This window comes from Pinus tabuliformis, chromosome 1_2 (genome assembly GCF_031772625.1).
Source record: "Pinus tabuliformis cultivar Carrire ecotype Pingquan chromosome 1_2, CPIR1, whole genome shotgun sequence".
In the NCBI taxonomy this organism is placed as follows: Eukaryota; Viridiplantae; Streptophyta; class Pinopsida; order Pinales; family Pinaceae; genus Pinus; species Pinus tabuliformis.
In genome coordinates this window covers 370,014,707-370,041,479 of record NC_142298.1, presented here as the reverse complement: position 1 = coordinate 370,041,479, position 26,773 = coordinate 370,014,707, and the positions used below count along the sequence as shown (strand labels likewise).

The 26,773-nt window shown below is 33.8% G+C and overlaps 1 pseudogene; it reads left to right on the top strand.

The window, feature by feature from the left end:
- The first annotated feature begins 5,969 nt into the window (after window positions 1-5,969).
- LOC149205917 (protein BONZAI 1 pseudogene) lies at window positions 5,970-26,568 on the top strand (annotated as a pseudogene).
- Window positions 26,569-26,773: the final 205 nt, after the last annotated feature.

Below are 26,773 nucleotides of genomic sequence, written 5' to 3'. Positions count from 1 at the left end.
ATAATCATTGTGCGTGAGTGAACATCCAACCCATCCGTTATATAAGAAGAGAGAGGGCATCCTTAAGGTCAAGTCCTCATTCTTTATTTCCTTCTTACTCTTGCTATGGTGTTTTGGTTTAATATCCAAGTTGGTTTAATACCCAAGTGGAAATGTCTATGTGAATTAATATGAGGTAAATCTACCAATAACATGTATATAATAATATATAGTAACTTTTATATAGTAATTTGTTTATATACCCAAATTGAACTTGTGCTTTTATCTGAAACTTCTATCCTTTCCATCCCTATTCTGTTTTATTGGCAAAAAAAATACTTAAAAAATTATAAAAACAAAATAATATTTAAGAAAATAAAAAAAATAGAAAGAAATACACAAGTCAATTTAATATTTATATTTATAAAAAAATATAAATATACACTATAATTTTTATAATCGCTTTCTAAATTATATTTCTTCCCACTCACGAAGAGATAATTCTATTATAAGGAAAATAAAATTGAGTTTATTTTAATATAAAAATTATATTACACAATATACAAAAAGGTAACATAAAACTTTATAAGTGTATAAAAAGTTTATTTTAATATAAAAATTATATTACACAATATACAAAAAGGTAATATAAAACTTTATAATCGTATAAAAAGTTGCATTTTAATATTTTAGAAAGAGTTTTAAAAGTTGATCGAAGTGGTTTAGAGTAAAGCATGAAGTTAAGATATATGAAACGAGATATATTTTGTACTTGTTATTTTATTTTCAGTATTTAGGAAAAAATTAAGTTGAATACATTCAAAACATAAAGATGATATACATTCAAAACGTTAAGATGACACTCCATTAAAAGTGTGAAAAAAATCATAGCAAAACAAATTGAAAATTTGGGAGATTTAAAGAGAATTTTCCTATAAGTTTTAGGTTTTTTTTTGGGTATCATGAATTTTTTAAGAGTATGAAAATAATGTTCCCAACGCAATAAAATAATTTGAAGTAACAAATTTAATGTTAAAAATGTTTATTGTTTATTTTTAAGTGAAAATCAAGTGTTCGTGTCAGGAACTTACACGAGGTATGTTAAATAATTAAGTTTTCAATAGTTTCCAAAGAACGAAGATGCCAGCAATATCTCACAAAATATTGTTATTTAAAAAATAAAAAGAGTTGTCATTGTAAACAAAGAAATAATGTAATTAAAAGATCTCATAATGGTTTCAAGTAGAGGACAAATCATGGAAGACTTCAGAATTGTTATTTGAAAACTAACAGGGGTTCATTGTGAAAAAAGAAATAATATAGGTAAAAGATCTTATAATGGTCTCCATAAAGGAGAAATGATGAATGATGAATTATTAAGAGATAATAATTATTGTAAATTATATCTATGTGAAAGGGCTACCACCTTGTTTAAAAGGTCCTCTTAAGTCAACTTAATTCATTGATATTTCAACATCCAATTACACTAGGTACTAACATAGGTGTAAAATAATGAGTTAAAAATATCAAAGGTGATTCAAAAGTAAAGATACAGTGCATAGTTTCGACGGAGCCGGTTAATTTTTGGGCTTATCACTTGCATTGTTCAGATTTTAAAACCAATTTGGAGAAAGGAGAACACATGTTAAAGAAAACTGCGTGGACTCTGAAAGAAAATAAAAGAAAAAGAAAATGTTTGGTTGGATTATTCAAAAAAAAAATTCACATCCAAAAGAGGGTTGGTCAATATTTGTAAACCAAGATGAGCGGTGAATAGTGACCAAATTAGTTTGATCAAAAATATGAAGTGCTCACTCTTTTAATATAAATGTGGATTTATCTACAAAAGGACACTTTTATGTGTATTCCTTACTTTTTATTATCAACATCTCATTATTTTTATTAAAATTTGCATAAATCAAAATGGTAGAAATATATCCACGTAGAAAGGTTACCTGTTAGATTTTTTAAGCATTTTTTAGTTATTAAAATATAATTTATTGTAAAAAATATAAATAAGAGTAATAGTCACAACACATCATAGTTCAAGTTTCTATTGGTAATTAATTGATTAAGGTAGTGTTGGGTTTGCGTTTTGTTGTTATTCAATAATGCTTTGTTTTCGCAATCTATCATTATTTCCACCTCTGTACATGCTTCCTCCACGCATCTGTATTCCGGAAATGAAACCCACCTCTGCACTTCCCACCTCTACATTTCATACAATGAAAGTCGCCTTTGCACTCCATAATCCTCACAGTGAAATCCAATTCCACGCTAATTAATTGATTAAGGATATGCCTCTTTGTGCAAAGGCTCACATTTTGTTGTTATTCAAGAATGTACACATTTCCGCAATTCACTGTTATTTTTACGTTAGCACTTTAATCTACTGTTATTTATGAAATCTACCATTATTTCACATAGCTTTACTTTACACCTTTGTATGTTGCATAATGAAAGCCATCTTCGCATAGCTTCGTCCAGATTTCCGCACTTCATGGAATCTCCACAGTCCACACAATGAAAGCTTTATTCACATTTCTGCAATCTACCATTATTTCTGCGTCCATACCTCCATATCTGGAATAATGAAATCCACCTTTGCATAGCTTTCCTCCGCACCTTTGTAACTTGCATAATGAAAGCCATTTTTGCGTCGCTTTGTTTGCACTCTGCAAAATTTCCATACTATGCACAATGAAAGCTTTGTTTGCTTCTCCACATTCCGCATAGTATGTTATTAAGGCTATTTCTCTTTATCAACCGAAAAATTAGTGCAGATGTTTAACCAATTAACACATGTCACTATTACAAGGGCCAAATGCAAACATGTTGTCTATATCATTTGTAAATGTCAAACCATATAGTAACAGAAACATTAGTGTTTATAACATATTATATCACGCAATCTTTGTAATGATAACTGGTAATGTACAAACGATTGAAAGAATTTAGTACCACATCATGTGAGAAAGGAGAATTGTGCAAGGCAACCATATATGGAAAAACTGTGTTGAGATAGAAATGTTTGCCAAGATGCGGGAATCTGCAGTGACGAATATTGACTATAGTGCAAACAACTCCACACTCAACATTGAATAATTAATTAGGGATTAACAATAATATTAATATATATTCAAAAAATTGATGCACAATCGCGTCATCGCTTAAGTGCTTAATAGCATTTACTTTGATGCATTGTGTAATGATTGTTGGTTGCAAACATATCAATAAAATCATATATCGATATTATAAAATGGTCTTTTTGGGATTTATTTGGTGAATCGACACGTAATCAACACATCATTCGAGTGCTTAATAACATTTATTATTTGTAGACAATTCAAGACTATGCATAGGTCTCTATAGCCAATATTCATCATAGTAAATTGAAACGATGTGCAGATCTTCGTTGCACACTTTTATTCACATATTTCTTCCACACAATGGAAGCTTCCTCCACATCTTCACACATGTGTAATGATTATTCGTTATAAACATATCAAGAAGATCATATCTATCAATATTATCAAATAACCTTTTCAAAATTTATTCGACGAATCGACATGTAATTAGCACACTCGTAAATAAGTCAAGAAGATGCACATGGCTCTGTAACGAGTATTTGTTATAGCAGATTGAAATGATATGCTTCGTACACTTCTTGTGCACATTTCCTTGTTTGCCGACAACGTTTTGATGATTACCAGATATAAAATAATAATTGATACGTAATGAGGACATCATAAAAAATTACTTAAGACTTAGTTCTATGATTAACAAATATCTTTTTAGATACCAATGGAAAGTACTATTGAAATCATAAGCATGTATAGCAGAGTAATGATAAAATCATTACATATTTAGAGCTTATGTGAATTCAAGCCTATTGAATTTTGCTAATGGTTCTTATTTCTTGATTCTTGTTTATTCGTGCTACAAAGTTGTCATGTTTTTACGTTGTTTAGTGTAAGAAGAAACTGTAATGGGTTACTCTCATCTAAAGGTTGTTCAGGTTAGATTAAACAAGGGAACACAAACAAATGAAATATGGACACTTGTTCAAAATCTAGAAATTAAATGGAGGACGAAGTTTAAGTATTCTTATTTCGACATTGCAGAAAGTAACATGGCACAATATACATCACTTAGTAAACCCATAATATTTACGATATCAAGGGGCAAAGTTGAGTATATAGAAAGGAATGAAGAAGAAATTCTAATTGAAATTTCTAAGAAACTCATAGCTTATAGATGCACTCTTTATAGGAAGAGCATTTATAGTATTGTTTGTCTTGTCTACTCAATTATCATCTTATTATGAATGGGGACGATGAAGAAGCTGAGAGACCTCTATTATGAAATATAAAAAGAGGCAAATGTTTCTAGTTGTAATATTTTCAATGCTCAAAGATAGTTGCCATTAAAGACAAGAAATTCATGAATGAGATGATCAAAATCTGGTCATTCATGAATTATCCCTGAATGCAACCGGTGACAGATGCAGAATAGATTAGTAAATTTGCAAAGAAGTCAGGAGCATTTATAGGAAAAACTAGATTGCTTTGAAGGAAGATTGGATCACATGGAGAAACATGTACACTGTGAGTTTCAACTTCTTCTGTTAACAGGTTTGGGACCATAGAATCATGTTCCATAACTACCCCTCATAATTAATAACGTTTGGATATGTATTAATCCTAAAAAAAAATTGAACCTATGTTGGTTTTCATTTTTTGGAAGTGAAGAAATTTTTTGTCAAGATGTTCTCGACACTGTAATATTTTTTTTGCATAAACTGATACTTAGTTTCATTTACAAATGATTCTAACATTTTTTACTATTCGAGGTTTCCCTTTTCTTGCTATGATGTCCACATGTTCTTTTTTTCTTTTCCTTTTTGGCTGGTGGAATCAGTAACATGTCGGCTCTCATATTCACGTGACACAGAGTCGATCCCTAACCACTACCACTATAACCTCTAGGTGCAATCACACCGCCTCTGAGCATGATGCATGGGTAAGTTGAGGTTTGAACTTGTGACTTGCACAACGACATAGACACCTTAGCAGTTCATTTGCTGGCCAACAAGCCACGCCCCTAGGGGCACATATACTTTTTTCTTTATTTGCCTTTATTGTTATTTAAAATTAGAATAGATGATCATTCTATTTCTTTAGGAAAAGGTATCTAATCCCCGTGTGTTGGAATTCATTTTTAGTCTTTAATATATTATGTTTTATGATTTATTGATTTTTAATTATTAATTTGATACATTAAAAATATTTTATTTAACATATTTCACAACACTATGATCAAATGTAGAGTGTTGTCTTGGGGTTCAGCAAAAAATTGTTTCCTTTTGGCGAATTGAAAGGAATGCTAAAATGCATGAACGAATGGATAAATAGTTTTAAAAACATGTTTATTTGGCTATCTTAAATCAATTTATTTAATTAAATAAATAAATAGTTTGATAAATTGTATTATTAAATTTTGGGAAAATCCCAAAACATTTAAACAATGTATGTAGAGTGCAGAGGAAGTTTTTATTTTTCTTCGTCTGTGTAACGACCCATCTATTAATAAAAATAAATTATATTAATTAATAAAATGATATATATATATATATATATATATATATATATATATATATATATATATATATAAATCTTAATATTAAAAGTACTTTAATAAATCATAAAGTGATATACTTAATTAAATTATAAATGAAATACTTATATATACGTAACCATAACAATGTGACTAAGGGGACGGGACATGGAAGGTGTCACCCGAAGGTTAAGTGGTGGGTTGCTGGTGGAAGAGCGACCACCGCCAAGAAACTTGATAAAAACCACCGAGCAAAATGTTAAGGGGATAGGCAAGGAAGGTAAAGAACAGAGGGAAGAAAATCTGAAGGAAGGAGAACATCATCTACGGAAATCATCCATAGGAAGAGCCTGAGTTGTTCTGAGGTTCTGGGCATGGGGGAACAATCGGCTTCTACTAAGAAGTTTGTTGGATTGAGCAGCCAAATTCTGCTTAGTTTCGCTGGGTGGATTCGGTCTTTTGGTAACCGAAGCAGGGAGCTGGAGACATCTTCAACTGTCGGGGCACAGGTAGGTACCTCAGCAGTTCTGTCAATTGATTTTGTAAGATTTCAAGAAATTGTATACAGGTTCATGATATAAAGTTTTTTACTGTATTTACTTCTGTTTTATGGTCTTCACAGTCTGCACTCCCGCATGTCTGCATTCCGTAAATTTCAATGTGAAGAATAACCATTTCATTATTAAAATAATGTAAGCACAATTAAAGAAGAAATCTAAGAAGATAAATTAATTGCTAGATTTTTTAATTAAGAAAAATGTTGTTGTTGAACCAGGAAATATGTGTATCAAATAACGTAAAAATTGACGATTTACAGTATGCAAAAAGAAATGTATGGAGGAGGAATATGTGCAGAGCATTAGAAGTTGACTGAGCTTATGTGACATTTCTTAAAAATGTTACTGCGAAATGGGAAAATGTGTGTGTCCAAAATAAACAGGAGAGCCTGTGCAGAATTGTGAATGTGTGCGAATAAACATTCTCTTGCACATATCCCTACAATGCATATCACTTGATTCTGTTAGAACGAATACTAGCTATGGATACCAATAAATCAGTGAACATTACAAAATGTTTTAGAGTAAATTCCATTAGTCATTCGAACGATGCCATGTTTACGTTAAAAAAATACTAATTATTAATTCATTCATATGTAGCTTGCAGAAATGTATGTGGAGGCATGAAACATTGCCAAAGAGTTATTTTGTTCCTTGCTCCGGATACCTGTTTTCCCATACAACACTTCTTCCTCTTACACATTAAAAATAAATTTTATTTAGTATTACTATTCAATTGACAAATGTGAAATCACAAATGCACTTAGTATTTACGTAACAATTTTTTTTATGCACCAAACTTTAATTAGCCCAAATTGCTAATTAATCGATTAATATGTAAAGTGTGGAAATGTATGCAAGGATACGAGACATTGCAGGGGAATGTTTTTGTTCCTTTCTCCACATAGTCATTTTTCCACACAATGCTTCTTCCTCATGCTCATTAATAAGCCAAAACTTTCGATTAGTTGATTAATTCGTTTCCTAGAAAATGTTTCAAACTTGAACACTTCATTTTAATGCCCAATGCATTGTGTCGAAGGTACATTTAATGCATTCCTGCATACGGGAGACTTGTGTTGATAGCTCAATAGTTTAATTATCCATCTGTTTGGACCAATACAACAAGCCTCCTTTCCTAGAATTTCCGTACATTCAAAAGGTCAAAGATATACATTAATCGACAAAATAAAGTGAAAGTGAAACTTAGACTTACAATTTGCTTTGGACGTTCCAAATATTTTTGAGGTAATTTTACGCTACTCACATTGTGTGGAGTGGGAAGCCAATGAAAGCCATTTCCACAATTCACACAATGATCATGGATGCTATCTATTTCCTTGCACAATGGTTCAACCTTTCCATTAGAAAAATCAAATTGTTTGTCTTGTTGTTGAGATATATTCTTCGGAATGTGAACTTCAAGAAAGGTACATAGACAAGCTAAGCTATGAGGATACTAAAATTTATTTTGGTGTGCGGAGAAAATTTGTGTGGGGTTTGCAGAAGAAATCATGTGCAGGGAGTGCACCAGAAAGTGTGCATGGAGAATGCTTGTGCAGATCAAGGAACACAAATGACTCCACACACGCTACCTTCACACACCCTTTCTCTTTACAACAAAATCTTTGGTATTTATGTGCGAAGAGGGGAAGGTTTCTATTACTTGCTTCGCACACCGATCACACACTAAAATTCTAAAAGCTTTAAACTTGGATATTGGACAATATTTATATTTATATGTGCAAATCAAACTTTTAAGTTTTATATATAAAATATGTTAGGTTTGATAAATAGTTAAATATTGTAATTAATTGGTTTGAATGTGTAAATACATAAATTCTTAAATCAATAGAGTTTAAATGTGTAAATATTTATTTTTATTCGGTTTGTATTTGTAAGGTGATTAAATCCATTACCACGCTCCAAGAAAACACACGTTAGTTACAATGTAAACTATATTTGAAATGTTCAATCTCAAAAATTGCTAATGTATAATCCATTTAGAATAGCAAACTTTCGCAAAAAAAATTCAATTTTTTTTTCATAGCTTATGTTATTTTAATAATTAATATTACTCTATATCCTTTATGCCATTATCTTGTGCGGAATGTCGAAGTGCAAAGAAACGCTTGTACAATAAAATCTCTCCACACTCTCCGTACAACAATGAAAACAAAACCTTGTTCCATTCTACCACTACTAACCTAAAACATTTGATATGGATTTTACATGAAAATTTAAACTTAGATATATAACAAAAACAAAAAGAAGTTAGAATTTTTGCATGCGTAATTTTCGAATTAGAGATCAATGTTTGTGGTCAAAAATGTTTCACAAATTAATATATAAAAGCATTTATATAAATACCATCGCTTGCACCTCCGCATATCAGTGTTCGATTTCATTGAAATTAATGTTCCAAATTTATCATTATAATTCTGTTGTCAATAAGGTTATTAAAATTGGCATATCTAGAGGTGTGTCCATCTAATTTTAGAACATAATACATATAATTCTTCTTTAGAAAAAAAATTGTGAGAAATTACCATTCTAGAAGGGGATAAACAATTCTAATCATTGAATATGTCCCACCATCCCTGTAAATTATCTCATGATCATCGTATATTGGAAAGCAGTAAAACTTGTGTTGTAAAGATAATAGTTTTGTAATGTTAGTTTTTAGTTTAACATGAACTGGTAGAAACCATATCGAGTCAAGATATGAAATTGACTCACAAACACATTTAATTGTATTTACTTATTCTGCATCTGATATACACATAAACCACCCTTTCCATGCCACAAACTTTAATAAGCCAAAAATGCTACTTAATTGATTTATGTATAATATGCTCTGCATATATATTCTCTCACACAATACTCCTTCCTCACACAGATTAAAATCATACTTCATTTAATATTAGATAATAGGTGTTCATTGACAAATGTGAAATCACTAATGCACTTAGTATTCAACAAATGTTAATACCAGGGTTCATTCACTCTATGTTGATAGGAAAAAATTGGTTGATAACAAAACAAGCTAACAGAGTAAATGCCATAAATACGCATTGATTCATTGAATAAATGTTGAAAATACTTGTATTTATTAGCAAGAAATCTTTAGTTAATCATATGGTTAAGTTAAATCAAACATAAGGTTTGAACTAATACGGAAAATAACACTGCCATAAAGAAGCAAAAACCAAATGCAATACAATTAATGTTTAAGCATCATTGTAGCATTACATAAGTCAAAATAGAATGAGATTTAGGATATTAATAAAATAGTGTGTTGATAATGATTTCTAAAGCATGCCAAACAAAGAAATCATGAAATATAATCATATCAATTAGACTATCTCGAGTGGGAATTTAAGAAAAAAAGATATGGTTTAAATTAATTGATTTCAAAACAGTCTTTTCTAATTGTAGACAAAACAAATCAGTACTAGCCAAATTGATGGTGATCACTAGTTAATAAATACCATTAAAATTGATAGTAGTTAAATGTCTTTACAGAAATTTGATGTCAATTCATGATTTAGATGACTTATGGCCTTTAACACATTATATGTAGGCATGTTTGCCCTGAATTGGTTTCTAATAGCTCTAGGAAAGCAATTTTCCAATGTTTACTAGCTTGTTATAAGGCTGTTAGGATTGAATTGATTGCTTCTAAAAGTTATAGGGAAGCGACTTGCTTCCTTTCTTCTAAAAGTAGTAAGTATTATCAAGACTTGCTTTATCTTTTTTCTATTGTTTTTTGAATTTTCTAAGCCTTGTTTGGTATCATCGTTCTTGAAGGAAAGGGGGGAGGAGGGAGAGGGTAGGAACACTCTTCCACTTAGAATACCACAATTTAGTTGTTACTATTGCAATACCAACGACAAGACAAATGGTTGAAAGAAGCAATGGAAGAATCATACATGAAGAGGTATATGTTGTCAGCCAGGATATCTTAATGCTTAGCTAAGATATTTTAATGCTAATGAATACCATACTAGAACTTAAAAAAACGTTGGGGTGATTGGAAGATGATTTGGATGTTGTAAGAACATTATTAGAAGACCTCTTGCAAAACATGAATGGAGTAATCGGACCTTCATTCTTGCAACACAATTAATAGAAGTGTCAACTTCTAGGAACTATGGTTTATTAATAAAGAAATTGTTTCCAATTTTTTCTACTTGCTCAACCAATTTTGGAATTAAGGTATGTGCTAAAGGCTATATTATAATTTTTTGGCACATTAAAATAAATACTTTTTCGAAATGCATAATACAATAGTCTAATAACATTGCATCACCTATACTCTTATCATGTTCATGGAACATAAATTTTGTAAATTATGCCAAATTAGATCATCATAGTAATGTAAATGTGATGAGTGAAAGTGCTTGTTTTCATTTTCTAATCTAATCAAATTGTAAAATTGAAATAATATTGTTTGACTAATTATAGGATTTGAAAATTTGATAAATCAATAAAACAATGTAAGAAATCACATTGCAAAAACAAGACACGACATAACAGAATGAACTAATTACACATTACAATCAAAGCATAACAAATAATGTTATTAAATAGCATAGTAAAAAACATAAAACTTAAAGAAAGAAATTCATTAAAATGTGTTTTTCTACAATGTTAATAGTTATAGATCACATAACCACAAGATGAAATGAAATTCCAACCATCTAACAAACTGAAAAATGTCTTCGTCAATGCTCAAGTGGGGGGAGGCGAAGGTGGGCGAGTGAACAAATTTGCATAACCTTGATACATTCTACAATATGCAGAGGAAGATAAAATCGGGTGGGTGGGGGAATAAATATTCCTCCATACCTCTGCACAATGTATCAACTTTAGCAGTTACACAGGCCATGCAAGGGTCTCAAAACGAGAAAGAATCTTTATTAACTTGTCACGCATGAAGCGTGGAAATTATTGTTGGGTGTGGAGCCTGATTATCTTCTATATTCAAAGGTATCGCCACATAGGACCCCAGTTCGAAATGGGGGCGGCAACGCCGCCCGTAAAATATTCGCTGTAGGGGGGGTCCAGGGGGGGGGCGGCTGCAACCTTTGGGGGGGTCCAGGGGGGGGCGGGGGGTTTCGGGGGCAGCGCCCCCGAAGCTAAAAACAGCTGTAAAATTGCCTTGTAAAAGTATAGTAATTTCTAGTCAATCTGGGCCGTTCATTAGGCGGATGATCTGACGGTAGAACTTATGTTTAGTTTAGGGTTTTTTGCCCTAGAAGGCAACCCCTCTCTTTGTATGAGGGTATTGTATTTGAGGCTGTGAGATAGATGTGTATTCTGTGAGCGAGAAACAGAGAGGTGAGACTGTGAGAGAAAACAGAGGATATTACAGCGGATTTGCTGTAGGTTGTGTCTCTTCATTTTGCTGGATAATAAAAAGGAAGGATTGGTTGTTCGGGGTGGAAGTAGCCCAAACTGGGTGAACCACGTATATCTGTGTCTCTCTTGTTTTGTGCGTTTTCTGTGTTTATATTTCTGCAATATTTTATGTGTTCCATTGCTCCGTAATATATAATTTTCTAACAACTATTTTATTATTCCTTGTTTAAACATTTTATTCATTATTTATCGTAGCCTCAGGAGATTGTATACTTTATTTACACATATTTGTTTTTAAAATTTGGAAAATTGAAAATGAAATAACAATGTAACATTGGTAGCTCTCATTTTTCCTTGGAAATTTCAGACACTTTTAAATTTTCAAATATAGAGACCCCTCACATAGTTTTATCTCACTTGAACATTATTAGAAGAGCTCTTGCAAAACATGAATGGAGCAATCAAACCTCCATTCTCACAGCATAATCAGTACAAGCGTCAACTTCCAGGAACTATGTTTGATTAATAAATTTTACTACTTGCCCAATCAATTTTGAAATTCAATATATGCTGAAGGATATATATTGTAATTTTCTTGGCACAATAAAATAAATACTTTTTCGAAACATATGGTAGAATAGCCTAATAACATTGCATCACCTATACTGTGATCATGTTCATGGAACAATTTTTTTGTAAATTATGCCAAATTGGATTATCAGAGTAATGTAAATGTTATTCTTGAAAGTATTTGATTTTGTTTTCTAATGTAATCAAATTGTACAACTGCAAACAGATGGATATTGTTGTATCCTTCAGAAAAAGTTACATGCTAACAAAAAATATGTGCGAAGGAAATATGTTTTTTAATATTGTTTGACTAATTATAGAGTTTGCATATTTGATAAATCAATAAAACAATGTAAGAAATCACGTTGCAAAAAATCAGACATGACATAACACAATGAACCAACAAAAACATAGTAAATAATATTAGTAAATAGCATAGTGCAAAACATAGAACTTAAACAATGAAATTCATTGAAATATGTTTTTGTCCAATGTTAATAGCTACAAATTACATAACCAGAAGGTGAAATCAAATACCAACTATTCAACAAACTGAAAAAACTCTTGGGCAGTGCTCAAATTCTTGAACGAGAAAGTAGAAGATGATGTTAATATTAGAAGTGTAGATATGCGGAAGAGCGGAAATTTGGATGCTCCCCCAACCCTCGCCAATAGTCAATGGGAATTCAATCTTACTAGTTACTGGTAAGAGAGATATCCACACTTTTTGTAGAACACTTTTTGATTCTGACAACTTGACAATAATAATATCTCCAAAATACCAACAATAGATTGCTTGACAATACAAGTGAAGAGAATCGTACCATCATTATATTCCTTGACAATGTAAACAAAGACAATCGTTATTGTATACAAATAACCAAATTTTGATGGTTTATTGTAAATGTGCCATGGATCTCCAAACTAGACAACAAATCAATAACAACTGATTTTTTTGTACAATATTTTTAATAGGAAGCTTTTCACAGATCTGGTAATACTTTCACCAATTCCATGCCTCTTAGAACACAGTATGTTGTAGCCTTGTCGTCTACATGTATGATACAATTTAATTGATGGAAATAAAAAAAGCGACAATTTTCCTTGCAAATCATACAATAAACCATAGTTTCATCGATATTTCTAGCAGTTGTAATTGGACTTTTCATTTTGCACATAGAGTCTCAAAGGGATTCATATACACTAGTCACTGTCAATAGTCATTGCACGTGCTACAAAATTGATATAGAAAACGAGACTTAGAAACCTGAAATCAAATGACACTCTCTCTCTCTCTCTCTCTCTCTCTCTCTATATATATATATATATATATATATATATATATATATGATCCAAAATTATGTAGGAATGCAACAAAATACAGATATAAAAATAAACATAGAGATGCAACAAAAATAAATATTTATTTCATCCATATCAAAGATCTGAAAGATGCTTACAAGCAAAATGGAAAATAAACTAGCTCGGGCAATGGTAACTTATCTCTGGGAAGAGATGTGGTGGCTACATGCCTCTGAACTATATTAAAATGAGGCTCAAGGGACTTTTTTTATTATTGAACAACAAAGGAAAAACCCTAACCCTAGGAGATGGAACGCCAAGAGTTTGTGGGCCCCATTGGGGTTAGTTGGGCAACCAACTTCCTGGGGTCGTAACTTGGTCATATAATCTATGTTTGGCACGTATGATACCTCGTTGGAAAAATCTCTCCGTGCACTACAAGATTTGTGGTAGGCCCCTACTTATGTTTATGAGCTTGTTGCGGACCTAAAAAAAAACATTGTTTAGGGGTTCAAAACAACTTCAGAAGTTCAGGACCTGAAAAATGCTAAAAATAGTAAATGTTGCTATAATCAAGGAAATTGATGAAACTGACTGGAGGTCTAGGTGGAATAGGTAGGTGGCCACCAATATCCACCTGGATCAATTTACCATGCATATTCCACTCACTGAAAAAAAACATTGCTCTCATACTTTCCACTTTCTTTTCTGTTTTCAATGAACATATGAACGTGTATTGTGAAGTTCAATTTTTTTTTTCCTTATTTTTTAACTATATTCTTTAGCAAGATGAGAAGAAAAACATTTTATTGCAATTGTCTTTGGATTGAAATATATTTTGAACAAAGATTTTCGTGTACTTGAACCTGTTACATATGCAATGTTTGTAAAGAAATACATGTAAACCGAATAAGAGACAGATGATAACTTACTATTATTGAAACATTCAAATAAATTTAAGATTAATATTTACCCATTCTCATCTATATTCCTGTCTTTGATTTCTATTACACATTGCATCCTTATTTGTATGTTGAAACACAGACAATTGTACCAACTGGAAACACATTTGACTATGTGACAAATTTGTAATCATGATATTTGGGAAAAATCGGTACTCTCTAGAAATAGGACAATTTTTTTCTACAATGCTAAAACTATTTAGTGCAATAGTTTTGTCATAGTCACCACTATCATATTTGTGCTTTGGAATTATTTCAAAATTTGTAATAGAAACACCAACATTTTCAATAAGTTTTCCCTTATGTTGTTTTATAAATAGTGTTGGCACAAGCAATGTTATTGTCATTTCCGCCTTCTTATTTGTCAAATTTGCATGGAGTATTGGATTTGTCCTATTTGCTTTGTCCAAAAATTTTTGATATGTAACTAACACAATGCCATGGAAAATGCTTCCTATTATATTGTCACTGATATCTTCAATCAATAATGGCATAGAATCAATCTAGTTTTTCCTAGTCACGAGCGTTGAATTAAAATTAATTAAAAAAAAAAATCAGTTTTACAGTTAGCTAAACCTCGAAAAAAATACCTTTTTCTATGTTTCTTGTCTATTTTCTACACCATTCATTGTGTCTCCTTCAATATCTACTTCTGTAATTATTCTCATTACCATCTCTACTTCTTTGTCCATGTATATTGTCACATCATTGATCAGTTTAGAATTTGATATTTTTTGCATGTTCACAAATATTGCACTTTGAATCACTACTTAAAAGAACATTATAGTTGATACTAATTAAGAATTTGATCATGAAGAACATTATAGTTGATATTGCATATAGGTAAAATACTAAATATATTTTAGTTTTGTAGTTGCCTTTAACATATATTAAACTGAAAAATTAACAAATGTATAAATGGAGAAATGTTTTATAGAAATATTCAAATTACCTTTTTGGTTGTAGTTGTTCTCCTTGATCCAAATATCTAAGATTTACATGTTTCCTTAAAATTGAAAATAATTTTTTTAGTTAAAGTACATAAAAAATATAGCCAAAAAAATAGAGAGTTATATAATGTAATAACCAAATGAAAATAAATAGAATAGAAACATGCCTCTTGGAAAAATTATCATTGTCTTTAACTATATATATTCTACTTGTTTTTATCTACCCTGTTCCGAGGATATGAATTAGATCAAATATATAGAAATAAGAAAAAAAATATTATAATTTCATAGTATGAAAACAATTCAATCCTAATAGCTACACGACACTAACGTATATTGTGTAAATGTTTTAGCACTTTCATATTATCCACTTTTTGAACTATGTATCCAAATTCGATAGGGTTGTAATGTATATTGTATAAATGCTCTAAGTACTCATATAAATAACAAACAATGCACAACTTACCTGACAAAAAAGCTACATGTTTTGCACTTGCATTTGAAATGAGCTTGTAGAGAAAATCCCTCACATCATGCAACTACTAGAATGACCACCATACAACCCAGAGAACAAAACCTTTTGTAACTAGCTCCCCCAAAAAGTAATTGAACATGCTGTAGAAATTTTGAAAAATATGACACTTATTCACAAAGATTATCCCGATTATACACTATTTGCGGAATGCATGCATAATACATAACCTCCTCTACGTTGATCATCAATTTTGCAGAATCAAAACATTCGCATGCGCACATTGAAACACATCAATAACACATATCAACACAGTATGTAACCGGGGAAAGCATACAGCTGAAAACCCCCAACTATCTGTATATTATAATGATAGATAACATGTAACAATACATAGTACAATACTCCTCACAAGTACTCAGTACTATCTCCACCTGCTACACACAAACTAGCTCAGATCTGAATCAAGTCACAGGTTCAAATCTCCTCCGTTGTCTGCCTGCCTCTACTGCGCAATCCAATGTGAGAATAGATCTAATCCAAGCTCGTTTTCCCTTGGCTTGTACTACGCAATCCTCATTGGCAATCTCTACCAATGCATGTGCAAATCTCATGCACAATTATAGTCACAACTGATAGCAGTCTCACTCTTTCACCCACCTCTAACACTTGTCTCCACTGAACTGTCCATGCACTGAGTTAACTGATGTATTCTTTAGTTGATTTATGAGTTAATAATTAGTGAATTAATTAATAATTAATTCACATCACTCATCACTAGTGTATTTTGCAGTTAGACTAAATACAACTAGTTCAACTAAGTCAAACTGAACACAACTCCATCAACTCCTCAATCAACTCCACCAAACTCAATCACTTGAGTTCTAACTGAAGTCCATCATGCAATAGCTCAACTGACCCATAAGAAAAGCGTATTTCCATCTGACAGCTGCATGTGCCACATTCGTAGCTCGAACTGAAGTGCTCCAAGAGGATAAGATAATGTTTATAGTCCAAATATTATTAAGAGCTAATAATATTCGATTGTTCTATTTTTAGCCTGGCAATCTAAAAATAGACTCCGCCCATATGTCTAAAAATATAAGTCCATCTATTTTTACCAACATGACCAATCATCCACAAATAGCATTCTGCAACTCATAGACCATGATCCATATGTCTAAAAATATACATAGTCTAAAAATAGACTTTGCGCCAAAAATAGCCTGCGGCCCACTTAGTGAAGGCGACTCCTTTTCACTAAGCTCCATCATCTTGTTGCATTTTCAACACTTGCATTAGCAATGTGTATGCTAAAAACTGCATGATGAACACCTGGCCAATGCTCCTATGGACAACATAACTAGAACTAGTGGTTACAATTGTCACATTACTTTTTAAATTTTCATCATAGTATTAGATACTAACTAAATATTATATGTTATTCATGATATATTATTTTAGATACAATGAATGCATTTGTGATTTGACATTTTGAATTAAATAGTTATCATCCAATATTAAATGAAATGTCTTTGTAATTCATATCAACAATAAGCATTGTTGTGTGGGAGAATGTGTGTGCGGAGCAAGTAAGATAAACTTTCTCCCCTTTACATGCTTCTAGAAATGGTCCTTCACACGTACTATAATTTGGAATCTATAGAACATTAGGTAGCATATAAAATCTCAAAGAAAATTAGCAAAAATATTCTTTCAATTAATGTTTTTACACAATGTCTCAAAATTATTTTCAGAATTCGTAAACAGACTCAGAATTCAACAATAGATTAATTAGAATTGAAACAAGAATTGAATACAAAGTCATGGTCCATAGAATAATATTTGTTCCATAAAGAACTTATCAAAATCCTAATACATAAATTGTAAAAGTAAATGCATTTTCCTCAATGGTAACTAGAATTGGACTCCCATAAACGATAATGTCAAAAAGGAACTTGCAACGAAAAACAGGAAATCTGCATCCAGGAATTAGATTAGTCTGTTGTGGAATTGGTGATGCTCAAAATTTTATTTAATATCGAAATATAAACAAGTTCTGTTAAAATTTCTTTGCGGGTAGTCCAATGTTCGGTCCTCAAAACTATTCTCTATGGATTTGAGTGCAAAGGTGTAGTTGTGCGCAGGTGCAAAAAAAGTGCAATGAAATCTTCTTCCACACCTCCACATTAATTATTTTAAAAACCAATGTCGTTAGGTTGAATTTGATAGTAATTTATTAAAATTTTCAAATATAAAATATGTCAAGTAAGGAGGAAAAAATCTTAACTCGATATATTCCATGCCGTTAAAATCACATGGAATGCAAACAACAAGGATGGATGATAAACATTGAATACATTATTATTGACATGATATTTGTTTATAGTACATTTGTGTGACTTTTGGGTTCCACATCCCAAGGTCTCTTGGACTCTCATGGCTGTTCACATTCTACACCAACCCATAGAGGATTAGGTGTCCAACATTCCCTCCCTTAATCCGAAGGGGTATGTATGAGTCCAAGAAGAGAGTTGTAATACAAAATGTGAAAAAACATGCATGGAAGCACTAGGCTGAATGTGCTCTCTAAAATGTTGGTATAAGGAGGGTGGTTTATGTTGGAATTATGATACAGGTGTTGTCCTTGATGGCAACTCACTCAGAGGTATGATACAAGTGTTTTCCTTGGTGGCAACTCACTCAGATGACAGATCATAGTGCAGCAGGTCAAGAGAGAGTTATACGCAAGTTAACCTTGATGAAAGTGCGTATACACGCGGATGAGCAGAACAGAAGACGAGTATACGTACACACGCAGGTTCACAGAAGGAAAGGTGCGTACATGTTGGAAAACTAAGTTTTCGTTCATGGTATTTGGTCCATGGTATTTTGGTATTGGTCCATGGTATTTGGTCCGAAGTGTTGACCCCAGGTATTGGTTCTACATGGTTTTGGACCATGGTATTAAGAGAAGCCTAAACCTATATAAGGAGAAGATCATTAGGCCAAGTGGGTTGTGCAAGTGATGAATATATGATGAAGTGAGAGATCTAGTATGTTGATTATGGGTTTGTGATGCTTGGCTTGATCTGAATCAAGGAGGCTCCTATGCTGTTGATAAAGGTTGATGGACCGGGATCTTGAAGACTAAAATGTATTATCATTATATGGTATGATCATGAGTAGATCTGAGTACTGACGCATGTTTTATCATTTATATCTTATTGTCTGGGTATATCTGAAGTTGGAAATTGCAGCGAAGGTATAAGTAATTATCTTTAGATCTATACGCGGGTTCTCTCTGGTGAAAGAGCGTATACACGCTGGTTTGACACAGTCAAGTAGCATATACATTATGAGATTTGATGTTTCAGGTTGTTGTTGGTTCTAGTGGTTGTTGCAGAGTTCTGGGCTCTGGTCTGTGTTCTGGTAACTGTATTTTGATGACAGGGTTTCAGTGATTCGGTATTGGGTGATTCAGAGATTGATGATGCAGGTATAAACTAATGATTATATTACAGTGGTGATTGTTTTGTATTTATGGATCCAGTCTAAAAATTTATGAAAGGTGGTCCTTGGAAGAAAAGAGAAGGTTGTAGCCTTCTATAGGCCAGCACTTACGTACTAGTACATCAACTAGTACAAGAGCTAAGGGGGTTGTAGCTCCCTTCCAGGAGAGTCTGGAGAATGAGAGAAGGTTGTAGCCTTCTGCAGGTAGAAGCCTGCGTACTGGTATAAGACTGCACCAGTACAGAACCATTGTAAAAAGAAGTTTGTTATTAAAGGAAGATAGAGACGAATTGCAGCAGGTGGTTTTCACCCACATTAGGTTTCCACCTTACATGTTGGTGTTCATGTGTGTTGCTTGTGTGTGATGATCTGTTCTATTTCACTGCTCCTATTTACTATTCATATGGTTAATAATGTTCTGAAGCACTTATTAAGGATCAACTAACTGAATCATAAGTTTACTGGATATACGCTTGTTGCATTACACACAGTTGCATATACACGCGGTTTGCCTTAACTGAAGTAGCGTATATGAATCTGAATATGGAAATGAAAAAGTTATATTGATTTGATAATACTGATTCACCCCCCCCCCCTCAGTATTATTTCCAACAATTGGTATCAGAGCAGGTCCTTCAGAAGAAGCTTGATCGCTTGAAGGAAGATCCATCAGAATGGGTAATCAAGAAAGAGAGGCATCCATCAGGCCACCAATCTTTGATGGGAGCAACTTTTTCTACTGGAAGATAAGAACCACATCATATCTACAATCGCTTGGAACAGATGTTTGGGGAATCATGGAAGGAGGATATACATATCCACCAGCAATTCCTACAGATACAGCAGAGAGAAAACAATATGAACTCAATGCCAAAGCTGTTACTATCTTATTGGGAAGTTTGTCACAATTAGAATTTGTCAAGGTCATGCAGTTCAAATTAGCCAAAGAAATATGGGACAAAATCATTCTAAGCTACAAAGGTGATGATCAGGTAAAACGTGCAAAGCTTAAAACTCTCAGAATACGGTATGAAACTCTTAAGATACATAGTAATGAAAGCATAGCTAATTACTTCCTACGTATAGATGAGATTGTCAATTGTATGAGGAATCTGGGTGAAGAAATTAAGGAAGGTGTCTTAGTTGAAAAGGTTTTGAGATCCTTGTTTGCTAAATTTGAATCCAAAGTGTCTGCGATAGAAGAAAAGGAGGATCTGTAGAAAATCACTATGACGTAGCTTCACAAAATCTTAACTGCTTTTGAGATGAGAAAAGGAGGACCATCAGATATGAGAGAAGCCGCATTTGAAGTATCAGCAAATGGAAAAGAAAAACTCAATGAATCAAGATACATTTCAGAAGAAGAAGATGAGGTGAATTTTGTCAAGAACCTTGAATGGGGATCTGGAAGGTTCAAAGGTAAGCTACCTTTCAAATGCTTTTCATGTGGTAGAGTTGGTCACTACGCTGCTAGATGCCCTCATAACAAAGGAAAGATATCTGAAGAAGGTAATAGGAGTTATTATACTCATGATAAAAGTAATGACTCATCCAATAGTGATTAAGACATTAGACTTCTCATGGCCTATGAAAATAAGGACGTAGAAACAGAAGAAGTTACCAGATTAAAAGAATAGTTGGAGTCAGTAACCAGAGTAAGGGAGTAGCTACAGGATGTAGTAAAAGATCAGAGCATAACAATTCATAGACTTGAATCGAAGATCCTCTCTCTAAAAGAAGATCTTGAAGAACAAGAACATGAAGTGTTCGAATTAAGGCAACAAGTGGAAGAAGGAAGAAAAGCTGAAGAAAACATAAGGAAGCAGTATCTGGAAAAGGAAGAACAACATCAGGTTGAGGTAAATATCTTAAAAGGTAAATTAGAAGAAAAAGATAAACTGTTATGATTTCAAGACAGTACTAAGATTTTGGATGATATTCTTAGTAGTCAAAGATCCCCTACTATCAAAACTGGTCTTGGTTTTTATGAAACTGTCGAAGGTGAATCTAGCTCACAGGGTGAGGAAAGGAATTCTAATGCAAAATCTGAAATGATCAACGAAGAGATAAGTGGTCAACCCCAGCAACAACCAAGGAAAGAAATTCTTCAAAGAAGATCGTTTCCTCCTAACTATGGAAGTGATAGTCGGTTATTTCCTCAAATGAATAATGTTGAATGTTATGTATGTCATAACTTTGGACATATTGCAACCAGATGCAGAAGCAAAATGGGTCAAGACCATCACACAGAAAGATCATCACGCTCCAGGTACTTCAAGGGATATTGTTTTGCTTGCAATATGTTTGGTCACAAATCCATTGACTGCTATAGGAGGAATATGAAACATGTAAGATGTTATGCATGTAACAAGTTTGGACATAAAGCAAGGGAATGCAAGAGCAAAATTCGAACTCCAAAACAAGAGGATCATACATCATCATAATTCCAAGTAATGAAGAAGACAGAATTAGAGACATAAAGATGTGGCATAACTTAGTTAGCTGACATAACAGACACAGGGGAAACTGAAAGTATAGACCTTCAGTATTCCAATTTTCATATGCAAATATTGTGAAGAAAAGTCACGTATATACGCGAGTTGGAGGCTGTTGAGTCGCATATATGGAGGTCTGAAGAAAAAGTAGTAGAACAGACTCAGGAAATGTTGGGTCATGGTATATGATGGTTGGCACAGGCTCAGGGGAGCATAGACTTCAAATAATGCATTGTTGGCATTATGGTTAGAAGTCTTTGGTGATGATGCTTATGTGGCTTGATCAAAACAATGGTATTGCAGGTTACAGGACTTAATGGTGATGCTTATGGTACAGATCATATATTGGCTGATGACTATCATGGTCTTGAATAGATTGCTAGTCTTTGTTATAAAGACCTTGCATGTGCTCAGGGGGAGCATGGACGGATTGGTACATCTTGGCATGTACAAAGGGGGAGCTCAATCAGAGATTTCAGTAGGTACTCAAGGGGAGTATGGATAGCAGAAGGTATACCCAGGGAGAAAAATTCTTGGTCTGCCCTTTGCCCTTGATGTCAAAGGGGGAGAGTGACTTGGAGTGGTGGTTGCCATCAAGTCCAAAGGGGGAGATTGTTGGCATTATGATACAGGTGTTGTCCTTGATGGCAACTCACTCAGAGGTATGATACAAGTGTTGTCCTTGGTGGCAACTCACTCAGATGACAGATCATAGTGCAGCAGGTCAAGAGAGAGTTATATGCAGGTTAACCTTGATGAAAGTGCGTATACACGTAGAAGTGCATAACAGAAAACGGGTATACGTACACACGCAGGTTCACAGAAGGAAAGGCATGTACATGTTGGAAAACTAAGTTTTCGTCTTTGGTATTTGGTCCATGGTATTTGGTCCGAAGTGTTGACCCCAAGTATTGGGTCCAAGGTATTGGTTCTACATGGTTTTAAACCATGGTATTAAGAGAAGCCTAAACCTATATAAGGAGAAGATCATTAGGCCAAGTGGGTAGTGCAAGTGATGAATATCTGATGAAGCGAGAGATCTAGTATGTTGATTATGGGTTTGTGATGCTTGGCTCGATCTGAATCAAGGAGGCTCCTATGCGGTTGATAAAGGTTGATGGACAGGGATCTTGAAGACTAAAATGTATTATCATTATATGGTATGATCATGAGTAGATCTGAGTACTGACGCATGCTTTATCCTTTATATCTTATTGTCTGGGTATATCTGAAGTTGGAAATTGTAGCGAAGGTATAAGTAATTATCTTTAGATCTGTACGCGGGTTCTCTCTGGTGAAAGAGCGTATACACGCTGGTTTGACACAGTCAAGTAGCATATACATTATGATATTTGATGTTTCAGGTTGTTGTTGGTTCTAGTGGTTGTTGCAGAGTTCTGGGCTCTGGTCTGTGTTCTGGTAACTTTATATTGATGACAGGGTTTCAATGATTAGTATTGGGTGATTCAAAGATTGATGATGTAGGTACAAGTTGATGACTATATTGCAGTGGTGATTGTTTTGTATTTATGGATCCAGTCTGAAAATTTATGAAAGGTGGTCCTTGGAAGAAAAGAGAAGGTTGTAGCCTTCTATAGGCCAGCACCTACGTACTAGTACATCAGCTAGTACAAGAGCTAAGGGGGTTGTAGCTCCCTTCCAGGAGAGTCTAGAGAATGAGAGAAGATTGTAGCCTTCTGCACGTAGAAGCCTGCGTACTGGTATAAGACTGCACCAGTACAGAACCATTGTAAAAAGAATTTTGTTATTAAAGGAAGATAGAGACGAATTGCAGCAGGTGGTTTTCACCCACATTGGGTTTCCACCTTACATCTTGGTGTTCATGTGTGTGATGATCTATTCTGTTTTACTGCTCTTGTTTACTATTCATATGGTTAATAATCTTCTGATGCACTTATTAAGGATAAACTAATTGAATCATAAGTTTACTGGATATATGCTTGTTGCATTACACACAGTTGCGTATACACGTGGTTTGCCTTAACTGAAATAGCGTATATGAATCTGAATATGGAAATGAAAAATTTATATTGATTTGATAATACTGATTCACCCCCCCCCCCCCCTCTTAGTATTATTTCCAACAGTTTAAAGATGACCACCAACACTGGAACGCTTAGTGCAGTTCCCGGAACTCTTCCAAGTTTGGCATGAAGCTTAGGTCTTCTACTAGAGGAAGTGCTCTTGATGTTTTGAAGAGGGAAACCTTCAAGTATGAAAGGGAGGTCTCACCCCGTATAAAAGGGAGAACCTCAACCTAAAAAGGGAGGTCTCACCCCGCATAAAAGGGAAAACCTCAACCTGAAAAGGAAGGTCTCAATCTGTGATGGTTTAAGGATGACCAACAACTCTGGAATGCTTAATGCAATTCCTGGAACTCTTCCAAAACTCGCAAGAAGATGAAGTCTTCTGCTAGAGTAAGTGTCCCCAATTATTTGAAGAGGCAAAAGGCATGATCAGGGGCATCTTTGTATCTAGCTACAACTATGAATCTGGTATGGCAGGTTGTGGCTCAGGCTCGCTTGATGTGGCTTTAAATCTTGTATATTACCATCATTTCCCCCCTATCAGATACAAGGTGAGATGATGGAGAAAACTCAACTGCAAGACTGTTCAATACTCTAGAACAAGTTCAAACATATGACTGAAATATCTTCTTGCATGTTGATGCCCATTGCCAAGAAGTGATCCATCCAAGATGAATCTTTGTTCTTGCAGGAGGCTTGTTTTTTAAGCATCTATTTGAAGAATGACTGGTTTTATGATAGTGCTTACATGGGTGAAGATCAAAACAGTGATCTTTCATATGGCCAACTCGGTCACAGTGTTGGTATTTCACAATCTGTTGTTGTTGTTGTGGTGGAGGAGCAGAATCTGGAACAGCTGAAGGTGAATTGTCATGAAGGAATCCAACACTTTGAAACTGAATGGGCTTTGAGTAATCTGGAATATGAAAGTACATCTCCTTATCATATCTAAGACCTGCTCTATACTTGTTGTGGACAAGCTCTTCCCAAGGTCTGATGATGGGCTTGGGAAGTGAAAATTTAACTTCTGCATTTTTATGTGAAACTTCTCTTGAAATTTGCACTTGATGGGGATCAAAATAAACATTGCTGACTTGATGACTTGCTGGTTGCTGATAGGATCTTGTTTCAAATTCAAATAAGGCATTGTTCTGAACAAGTTCAGAAGGATGTCTTTTCTGTTGTAACTCCTCTTGTTGTAGCTTTGTCTCAAGCTGCAAAAACTCAATATTTTCTTGTGCATTTTGCAAACACCGTTTAATATTGGAAAGAAAGGTTTTGTTGATATTAACCATCTCATCAATAATGGAACGTATCAAATTATTTAACAACTCTAATGCATTATCAAGTCTGGTCATTTTCTTCATTTTCAATCTTACACTTTAAAGAAACCGATCACAACCATTAACCAATGAGGCAGAAGAAGCAACAGTCACTCACAATTTAATGTTCCTGCATTCCTCTATTCTAGAAAGTCGCATAATAGTTCTAACTACTTTTATGCTCTCACATCAATAACCAACCTCTACCTTTGTTCAATTGGATGGTAGTCGGTTTTGTAATATCCTTCTTAGCCAAGGATCAAATCAACAAGAACAATTTGTTGTCCTCATTCAAGATATTCCTCCTGTACCAGCTGGAATAACATGCAAAGAACAAGTGGACTCTTTCTTCAGGAGGTTGTACCTAAAAACTTATGAAGGATCTGTGATTGTCATTGACTTATGAAAGAAACAAGATGGATCATTTGAAGAACTAGGTCGCACTAAAGTAATTTTAAGTTCTTTGGATCCTCTCTAGATAACAAAACAAAGAATCATATACTATTTTGAGATTCTCCAACCATTACTTTTCAGAGTGTATGATGTTGATAACAAGTTTCACAATGTACCAACCAAGATGCTTCGTTTGGATGAACAACAATTTCTTGGGGAGGCGGAATGTTTCCTATCAGAGATAGTGACAAAACCAGGTAGAATTCTGACCCTCTCGCTCAGACAAGGAACTTAACGCAAAGGACCAAGCCCACGGCTACCAAAATTTGGAGGGATAACTCTACAAGTGGAGGAGACTACCGATTCAAAAACTATGGTTGAAATGGTTTTCCGCTGTGTTGATCTGCCAAACAAGGATCTATTCTCCAAAAGTGACCCTTTTTTAAAGATATTCAGACCAGTTGAAAATGGGCATTTTGTCCCAGTGTGTAAGACAGAAGTTAAAATGAATGACCTCAATCCACTATGGAAACCATTGACTTTGAGCATACAACAGATTGGGAGTAAGGATAACACGTTAATGATTGACTGCTACAATTTCAACAATAGCGGGAATCATGAATTGATTGGAAGGATGCAAAAATCGTTGGGTGACCTTGAGAAGTTTTATATAAGTAGGAGTGGAGAAAAATTCTATTTACCAACAGGCAGTAGTAATCATCATAACAAGATATTGAAGGGTCAGTTATTTGTAGAGAAGTTCTCAGCAAGCACAAAGCATAGTTTCTTGGACTACATTGCCAATGGGTACGAGTTAAACTTCATGGTGGCTATAGATTTTACGGCTTCAAATGGGAATCCACGGTTACCAAATTCTTTGCACTATATTGACCCTTCAGGCTGGTTTTAATGCATATCAACAAGAAATACTATTGGATGACACAGTGTCCCTACCCAAATACTGTTGGATGACTATCCGGCAAAATGCAAAAGGCATCTGTCTAACTTCCCACACTTTAACGTAATCTTTTTCTCCAACTCCGCCGACGGTTACAACAATTTTTTTGGTAAAACAACAACGTTGGCTCTCTTTGCCTGACACCCTCTGTCGTTACCTCTAATTGGACAATGCAGGAGTCATCAATTATTTCTCTCTCTGCTCGCAAATTTTTAATTTTTTTCATGTAAGGCATTTAAATAGATGCAAAATTAACCAGAACTTGCAGGTGT